This window comes from Arachis hypogaea, chromosome 17 (assembly GCF_003086295.3).
Source record: "Arachis hypogaea cultivar Tifrunner chromosome 17, arahy.Tifrunner.gnm2.J5K5, whole genome shotgun sequence".
Taxonomy (NCBI): Eukaryota; Viridiplantae; Streptophyta; class Magnoliopsida; order Fabales; family Fabaceae; genus Arachis; species Arachis hypogaea.
In genome coordinates this window covers 95,050,552-95,060,632 of record NC_092052.1, presented here as the reverse complement: position 1 = coordinate 95,060,632, position 10,081 = coordinate 95,050,552, and the positions used below count along the sequence as shown (strand labels likewise).

Here is a 10,081-nt window from a genome sequence, read left to right as displayed (position 1 = left end):
GGCATCTATAGGAACTCAGAGTTCAGATAGTGTTATTGATTCTCCTAGTTCAGTATGTTGATTCTTGAACACAGCTACTTTATGAGTCTTGGCCGTGGCCCTAAGCACTTTGTTTTCCAGTATTACCACCGGATACATAAATGCCACAGACACATAACTGGGTGAACCTTTTCAGATTGTGACTCAGCTTTGCTAAAGTCCCCAATTAGAGGTGTCCAGGGTTCTTAAGCACACTCTTCTTTTGCTTTGGACCTTGACTTTAACCGCTCAGTCTCAAGTTTTCACATGACACCTTCATGCCACAAGCACATGGTTAGGGACAGCTTGTTTTAGCCGCTTAGGCAAGGATTTTATTCCTTTAGGCCCTCTTATCCACTGATGCTCAAAGCCTTGGGATCCTTTTTATTTACCCTTGCCTTTTGGTTTTAAGGGTTATTGGCTTTTTGCTCTTGCCTTTTGGTTTTAAGAGCTTTTGGCTTTTTCTGCTTGCTTTTTCTCTCTTTTTTTTCTATTTTTTTTGCTATTTTTTTCTTTTTTTTTTCTTCTACAAGCTTTGTTCTTTGCTGCTTTTTCTTGCTTCAAGAATCATTTTTATGATTTTTTAGATTATCAAATAACATGTCTCTTTGTCATCATTCTTTCAAGAGCCAACATATTTAACATTCATAAACAACAACTTCAAAAGACATATGCACTGTTCAAGCATTCATTCAGAAAACAAGAAGTATTGTCACCACATCAATATAATTAAACTAAGTTCAAGGATAAATTCGAAACTCATGTACTTCTTGTTCTTTTGAATTTAAGCATTTTTCATTTAAGAGAGGTGATGGATTCATAGGACATTGATATCTTAAAGACAAAGTTACTAAATACATTGATATCTTAAAGACATTGATCATGTAGTAAGACACAAACTTAGATAAGCATTTAACATAGAAAGCGAAAAATAGAGAATGTAAGAACAAGAAATGAGTCCACCTTAGTGATGGTGGCGTTTCCTTCTTGAGGAACCAATGATGTCCTTGAGCTCTTCTATGTCTCTTCCTTGTCTTTGTTGCTCCTCCCTCATTGCTCTTTGATCTTCTCTAATTTCATGAAGGATGATGGAGTGCTCTTGATGTTCCACCCTTAGTTGTCCCATGTTGGAACTTAATTCTCCTAGAGAGGTGTTGATTTGCTCCCAAAAATTCTGTGGAGGAAAGTGCATCCCTTGAGGTATCTCAGGGATTTCTTGATGGTGAGCTTCCTCATGTGTTTCTTGAGCTCCATGAATAGGCTCTCTTGTTTGCTCCATCATTTTCTAAGTGATGGGCTTGTGAGATGAATCTTTCCATCTCTCATGGCTTAGAGGTGGAAGCAATTGCCTTCCCTTTTCTCTTTCTTGAGGTTTCTCTGGCCTTAGGTGCCATTAATGGTAATGGAAAAACAAAAAGCTTATGCTTTTACCACACCAAACTTAGAATATTGCTCGCCCTCGAGCAAGAAAAGAAAGAATAAATGAAGAAGAAGAAGAAAATATGGAGGAGAGGAGGGAGAGGTGTATTCGGCCAAGAAGGGGAAGAGAGGGTTGTGTTGTGTGAAAATGAAGAAGAGTGGAGGGCTTTATATAGGGAAGGGAGGGGGGGTTAATTTCGGCCATATAGGGTGGGTTTGGGTGGGAAATTGATTTTGAATTTTGAAGGTAGGTGGAGTTTATGAGGTAGGTTTATAGGGAAGAGTGGATGGATGTGAGTGGTGAAGTGGTGATAGGGAAGAGAGATTGAGGTGATTGGTGAAGAGTTATGGGGAAGAGTGTTTATTGGGAAGAGAGGATGAACATTGAGAAGAGGGAAGATAGTGAGTGGAGGTAGGTGGGGATCCTGTGGGGTCCACAGATGCTGAGTTGATCCTGTGGGGTCCACAGATCCTGAGGTGTCAAGGAATTGCATCCCTACACCAATTAGGCATGTAAAATGCCTTTGCATGCAATTCTGGCATTTAAACTCCGAATTGATGCTTGTTCTGGGCGTTTAGCGCCCAGATGCAGCAAATTTCTGGCGTTGAACGCCAGCCAGATGATTGTTTCTGGCGTTCAGCGCCAGCTCTTCCTCAGTGTGCATTTCTGACATCTGAATGCCAGGATGCTGCTTGTTTCTAGCGTTCAACGCCAGATCCATGCTCTGTTCTGGCGTTGAACGCCAGCCAGATGCTTCTTACTGGCGTTTAAACGCCAGTAAGTCCTTCCTCCAGGGTGTGATTTTTCTTCTGCTGTTTTTGATTCTGTTTTTGATTTTTCTATTTATTTTGTGACTCCACATGATCATGAACCTAATAAAACATGAAATAACAATAAAAATAAAGTTAGATAAATAAAAATTTGGTTGCCTCCCAACAAGTGCTTCTTTAATGTCAATAGCTTGACAGTGGGCTCTCATGGAGCCTCACAGATGTTCAGAGCATTGTTGAGACTCCCCAACACCAAACTTAGAGTTTGGATATGGGAGTTCAACACCAAACTTAGAGTTTGGTTGTGGCCTCTCAACACCAAACTTAGAGTTTGACTGTGGGGGCTCTGGTTGACTCTGTTTTGAGAGAAGCTTACTGTGCCTCTTTTCCATGTTTACAGAAGGATGTCCTTGAGTTTTAAACTCAAGGGAGTCCTCATTCAATTGAAGGACTAGTTCACCTCTGTTAACATCAATCACAGCTATTGCTATAGCTAGGAAGGGTCTTCCAAGGATGATGGATTCATCCTCATCCTTCCCAGTATCTAGGATTATGAAATCAGCAGGGATGTAAAGGCCTTCAACCTTTACTAATATGTCCTCTACTTGTCCATAAGCCTGTTTTCTGGAATTGTCTGCCATCTCTAATGAGATTTTAGCAGCTTGTACCTCAAAGATTTCTAGTCTCTCCATTACAGAGAGTGGCATGAGGTTTATTCCTGACCCCAGGTCACATAGAGCCTTCTCAAAGTTTATGGTGCCTATGGTACAAGGTATTAGGAACTTTCCAGGATCCTGTTTCTTTTGAGGCAATCTCAGTTGATCCAATGCTTTTAGTTCATTGGTGAACAGGGGAGGTTCATCTCCCCAAGTCTCATTACCAAATAAATTGGCATTCAGCTTCATGATTGCACCAAGGAACTTGGTAACTTGTTCTTCAGTGACATCCTCATTCTCTTCAGAAGAATAATACTCATCAGAACTCATGAATAGCATAAGGAGATTAATGAAATCTCTATGGTCTCTAGATGAGTCTCAGATTCCTTTGGTTCCTCAGGGGGAAACTCCTTATTGATCACTGGACGTCCCAGGAGGTCTTCCTTACTGGGATTCACGTCCTCCCCTTCCTCTTTGGATTCGGCCATGATGGTTATATCAATGGCCTTGCACTCTCCTTTTCGATTTTCTTCTGTATTGCTTGGGAGAGTACTAGGAGGGATTTCAGTGATCCTTTTACTCAGCTGGCCTACTTGTGCTTCCAAATTTCTAATGGAGGACCTTGTTTCATTCATGAAACTCACAGTGGCCTTAGATAGATCAGAGACTAAGTTTGCTAAATTAGAGGTATTTTGTTCAGAGTTCTCTGTTTGTTGCTGAGTGGATGATGGAAAAGGCTTGCTATTGCTAAACCTGCTTCTTCCACCATTATTAAAGCCTTGTTGAGGCTTTTGTTGATCTTTCCATGAGAGATTTGGGTGATTTCTCCATGAGGGATTATAGGTAATTCCATATGGTTCACCCATGTAATTCACCTCTGCTATTGTAGGGTTTTCAGGATCATAAGCTTCTTCTTCAGAAGATGCCTCTTCAGTACTGTTCGATGCAGCTTGCATTCCATTCAGACTCTGAGAAATCATATTGACTTGCTGAGTCAATATTTTGTTCTGAGCCAATATGGCATTCAGAGTATCAATTTCAAGAACTCCCTTCTTCTGAGGCGTCCCATTACTCACAGGATTCCTCTCAGAAGTGTACATGAACTGGTTATTAGCAACCATGTCAATGAGTTCTTGAGCTTCTGCAGGCGTTTTCTTTAGGTGAATGGGTCCACCTGTAGAAGTATCCTATGACATCTTAGCTAATTCAGATAGACCATCATAGAATATATCCAGGATGGTCCATTCTGAAATCATGTCAGAAGGACACTTTTTGGTCAGTTCCTTGTATCTCTCCCAAGCTTTATAGAGGGATTTACCTTCTTTCTGTCTGAAGGTTTGAACATCCACTCTAAGCTTACTCAGCTTTTGAGGAGGAAAGAACTTGGCTAAGAAAGCCTTGACCAGCTTATCCCAAGAGTTTAGGCTATCTTTAGGTTGAGAATCCAACCATATTCTAGCTCTGTCTCTTACAGCAAAAGGGAAAAGCATGAGCCTGTAGACTTCAGGATCTACTCCATTAGTCTTAACAATATCACAGATCTACAAGAATTCAGTTAAGAACTGAAAAGGATCTTCAGATGGAAGTCCATGAAACTTGCAGTTTTGTTGCATCAGAGAAACTAATTAAGGTTTCAGCTCAAAATTATTTGCTCCAATGGTAGGGATGGAGATGCTTCTTCCATGTAAATTGGAATTAGGTGCAGTAAAGTCATCAAGCATCCTCCTTGCATTATTATTATTTTCGGCTGCCATATCCTCTTCTTGTTTGAAAATTTCTGTAAGGTTATCTCTGGATTATTGTATTTTAGCTTCTCTTAGTTTCCTCTTCAGAGTCCTTTCAGGTTCAGGGTCTGCTTCAACAAGAATATTCTTGTCTTTGCTCCTGCTCATATGAAAAAGAGGGAACAGAAAAATAATAATAATAGGGATCCTTTTTGCCCAAGTATAGAGGTTCCCCTATGTGAGTAGAAGAAGAAAAGAATGTAGTATGAAGAAGGGAAGAAGGGAAAATTCGAACACAAATGGAAGAGGGGTTTGAATTTTGGGTGAAGAGAAGTGTTAGTAGATGAATAAATAAATAGAAGGAGATGAGAAAGAAAGAGGATTTTCAAAAATTATTTTTGAAAAATGGTTAGTGATTTTCGAAAATTAAAAGAAGAAATAAGTTAAAATTAAAATTTGAAACAATTAGTTAATTAAAAAGAATTTTTGAAAAAGAGGGAGGGATTTTCGAAAATCAGAGAGAGAGAGTTAGTTAGGTAGTTTTGAAAGAGATAAGAAACAAACAAAAAGTTAGTTAGTTAGTTGAAACAAATTTGAAAATCAATTTTGAAAAGATGAGAAGACAAGAAGTTAGAGAAGATATTTTAAAATCAAATTTTTGGAAAAGATATGTTTTAAAAAGATATGATAGAAAAGATATGATTAAAATTAGTTTTGAAAAAGATTTGATTTTTTTTAAATCACAATTAATGACTTGATTCACAAGAAATCACAAGATATGATTCTAGAACTTAAAGTTTGAATCTTTCTTAACAAGCAAGTAACAAACTTGAAATTTTTGAATCAAAACATTAATTGTTGATGATATTTTCGAAAATTATGAGATAAAATTAAGAAAAAGATTTTTGAAAAATATTTTTAAAAATTTTCGAAAATGAATGAGAAAAATGAAAAAGATTTGATTTTTGAAAAAGATTTTGAAAATATAAGATTTTTAAATTGAAAATTTGATTTGACTCATAAGAAACAACTAAATTTTAAAAAGTTTTGAAAAAGTCAATCCAAATTTTCGAAAATTATGAGAGAAAAAAGGAAAGATATTTTTTTTTATTTTTGAATTTTTAATGATGAAAGAGAAAAACATGAAAAATGTGCAATGCATGAAAGTTATGGATCAAAACAATGAATGCATGCAAGAATGCTATGAATGTCAAGATGAACACCAAGAACACTTTGAAGATCATGATGAACATGAAGAACATATTTTTGAAAAATTTTCAATGCAAAGAAAACATGCAAGACACCAAACCTAGAAATCTTTCATGTTCAGACACTATGAATGCAAGAATGCACATGAAAAACAAGAAAAGACACAAAACAAGAAAATATGAAGATCAAACAAGAAGACTGGCCAGGAACAACTTGAAGATCATGAAGAACACTATGAATGCATGAATGCATGAATTTTCGAAAAATGCAGAGAATTTTTAGAAAATATGCAATTGACACCAAACTTGAAATTGACTCAAGACTCAAACAAGAAACACAAAATATTTATGATTTTTATGATTTTATGATTTTTTTTTTGGATTTTTTGAAAATTAATGTGAAAAAGAAAAATAAGGATTCCAAAATTTTTAATGTGAATTCCAGGAATCTTGCATTCTTAGTCTAAAGCTCCAATCTGAGGGTTAGACATGGCTTAATAGCCAGTCAAGCTTTAGCATGTAAATCAGGTGGATCAGGAACAGCAGCAGGTGGATTAGCAACAACTAGCTTGCTCTTGATAATGTTGGGTTGGAAGCCCCAGTCCAAATGAATTTAGACATGACTTTACAACCAGTCAGGCTTCAACATGCTTCATGAAACACTAGAATTCATTCTTAAAAAATTTTAGAATAATTTTCGAAAATAGATGAGAAATTTTTGAAAGACTTTTGAAAAATTTTTTTTTGAATATCAAACAAAAAGAAAATTACCTAATCTGAGCAACAAGATGAACCGTCAGTTGTCCAAACTCGAACAATCCTCGGCAACGGCGCCAAAAACTTGATACATGCGAAATTGTTACTCTGAGGTTGTAAAATTTGTTGTTCGTTCTCTCCCTGGCAATGGCGCCAATAACTGGTGCACAATACCATGGTCCAAACATAACTTCACAACTTCGCACAACTAACCAGCAAGTGCACTGGGTCGTCCAAGTAATAAAACCTTATGTGAGTAAGGGTCGATCCCATGGAGATTGTTGGCTTGAAGCAAGCTATGGTCACCTTGTAAATACCAGTCAGGCGGATATCAAATGGTTATAGTATTTTCGAATAATAATAATAAATAAATAGAAAATAAAGATAGAAATACTTATGTATATCATTGGTGAGAATTTCAGATAAGCGTATAGAGATGCTTTCGTTCCTCTGACTCTCTGCTTTCCTGCTGTCTTCATCCAATCAGTCTTACTCCTTTCCATGGCAAGCTTTCTGTAAGGGCATCACCGTTGTCAATGGCTACATCCCATCCTCTTGTGAAAAAGGTCCAAATGCTCTGTCACGGCACGGCTAATCATCTGAGGTTCTCGATCATACTGGAATAGGATTCACCCTCCTTTTGCGTCTGTCACTACGCCCAGCACTCGCGAGTTTGAAGTTCGTCACAGCCATCCCTTCCCAGATCCTACTCGGAATACCACAGACAAGGTTTAGAGTTTCCCGATCTCAGGAATGGTCATCCATGGGTTCTAACTTATACCACGAAGATACTAATAACTCGGACTCGGTCCCCTGTATTAGACATCTAAGAGATACTCATTCTAGTTTGGTTGCATGTAGAACGGAAGTGTTTGTCAGGCACGCGTTCATAAGTTAGAATGATGATGAGCGTCACATAATCATCACATTCATCATGTTCTTGGGTGCGAATGGATTTCTTAGAAGCGGAATAAATTGAATTGAATAGAAAACAGTAGTACTTTGCATTAATTCATGAGGAACAACAGAGCTCCACACCTTAATCTATGGAGTATAGAAACTCTACCGTTGAAAATACATAAGTGAAAGGTTCAGGCATGGCCGAGAGGCCAGCCCCCAAAACGTGATCACAGGATTAAAAATACAATCCAGGATGATCCGAAGATGGTTCCAAAGATGTCTAATACAATAGTAAAAAGTCCTATTTATACTAAACTAGTTACTAGGGTTTACAGAAGTAAGTAATTGATGCATAAATCCACTTCTGGGGCCCATTTGTTGTGTGCTTGGGCTGAGCCTGAATTTTACACGTGCAGAGGCTTCTTCTGGAGTTGAACGCCAAGTTGTAACGTGTTTTTGGCGTTCAACTCTGGTTCGTGACGTGTTTCTGGCGTTTAACTCCAGACTGCAGCGTAGAACTGGCGTTCAATGCCCTTTTGCGTCATCTAAACTCGGCCAAAGTATGGACTATTATATATTGCTGGAAAGCTCGGGATGTCTACCTTCCAATGCAATTGGAATCGCGCCATTTTGAGTTCTGTAGCTCCAGAAAATCCACTTTGAGTGCAGGGAGGTCAGAATCCAACAACATCAGTGGTCCTTCTTCAACCTCTGAATCTGATTTTTGCTCAAGTCCCTCAATTTCAGCCAGAAAATACCTGAAATCACAGAAAAACACAGAAACTCATAGTAAAGTCCAGAAATGTGAATTTAACATAAAAACTAATGAAAACATACCTAAAAGTAACTACATCATACTAAAAACATACTAAAAACAATGCAAAAAAGCGTATAAATTATCCGCTCATCATTAACTAAGTGGAATTTAGATTCAACTTTCATTATTGTTGAGAGAGATAACTAAGTTGGACTTCCAATTTCTCTTACCTTGCCAAAAGATTGCTTTACAGTATTTATTTATTTTAATTGCCATTTAAATTATTTGTCATATCCACTCTTCACTCTCAACCCCGATTTTACAACCTCCATAACCAATAATAAGAACATACTTCCCTGCAGTTCCTTGAGAAGACGACCCGAGGTTTGAATACTCGGTTAATAATTTTTAAGGGGTTTATTACTTGTGACAACCAAAACGTTTGTACGAAGAGATTTTTGTTGGTTTAGAGACTATATCTACAACGCGACTGTTTTTTATGAACTTCTTTACTGGCGAAAATCCTAACGTCACCATGCTTGAAAGAGATGAGGGGGAGGCACAGATATCCTGGAACGAACAAGAGAACTCCTTCAAAAACATGGAAGTGCTGGTAAACCAAATGTTAAGTGCAAGGGAGGAGGTGGAAGAGCAAAGTGAAGAAGCTCTTAAACTAAGTAAAACCCCACCTCCTGATTTCTCATGTCATAATTTTCCATTACTTGAATATACCTCAACACAAAACTCCTTCCATGTCCCTCAAAACAACTTCACCATAACACATCCATGTCCATAAAATCACTCTCAGCCTGCATCTCTTGAGCCAGCAGTTAAAGATTCCCTTCAAAAGTCTAGAGAATTATTGGAAAGACAAGAACAACTCCTGGAAGAATAAACACAATTCTGGACAGAGCAAGAATTCCTCTTCAAGAAAATAGAGGGGCATTTAGAGCAAAGAAGGACATGTTCAGGATTGACAAATGGTAAGGGTGAAGAACAATCTATGAGTGAAGAAGAGGAGGAAGAGATCCCTGTATCGAGTGAAACTTCAAGGGAGAATGAGGTGGTGGAGGTATATGAGCCAAGGATTCCATATCCACAGAGGCAAATTGAAGTGGCAAAGGAACATGAAGATTCCCTTCCAAATGACTTAATGGAAAATCATGAAGAAGAAATGAAGGAAGATAATCAAGGAAGTCCACACTTAATTGAAGCAGGAAGTTGCATAGAAGAAGGGCTCATGGAACTACCAATGCAAGAAGCTCTTGATAAAGAGAACACTCCCAACCAACACACAACCACCAAGTCCTGATATCCAAGTTGTGAAGGCAACTAACAACAACACCAAAGAGAGGATTGTAACCAAGCTACCATTGAGCATATCAAGGAAGAAGGAGAGGTTAATCACAAGCAATCCAACCCCTGGACCACCAGCAAGAAAGCTAAATCAAGCAATTAACAAAAGGAAGCATGCTGGGAAGAGGCCAAGAAGGGGGTACTGACTGACTCCTCTCTACCTTTGAGGTCATTTTTCTTGACAAACTGGAAGAAGAGGAAGAAAGTCAACAGCTACAGGTCAGTAGTTTTTCCTTTCTTAGTTATTTCAATAAAGGAGTTGAGTAGATCTTTCTGTATTGCAAAGAGTTAAGTTTGGTGTTGCACACCAAAATAATTAAGGGGTGAATGTTGGATGCTATGTTTGGTGTTCCACCAAAAAAAAATTTTAAGGACACATTTCACCCTCAGCATGACTAGTATCAGCTCCAAACAATCAGAAAAACTACTTAATAATTGTTATATTTCTAGTTCATAGTTGTTTTCTAGTTCATAGTTTACTTTCCTGATAAAAAGTACTTGATGTTTCATGCATGT

At 37.9% G+C, this 10,081-nt stretch overlaps 1 non-coding gene across 1 annotated transcript; it reads left to right on the top strand.

Moving 5' to 3' along the window:
• The first annotated feature begins 4,113 nt into the window (after positions 1–4,113).
• Positions 4,114–4,222, top strand: LOC112768222 (small nucleolar RNA R71). Its single transcript, XR_003185660.1, has one exon. It is a non-coding gene; the product is annotated as a small nucleolar RNA R71 (small nucleolar RNA).
• The last annotated feature ends 5,859 nt before the right edge of the window (positions 4,223–10,081 follow it).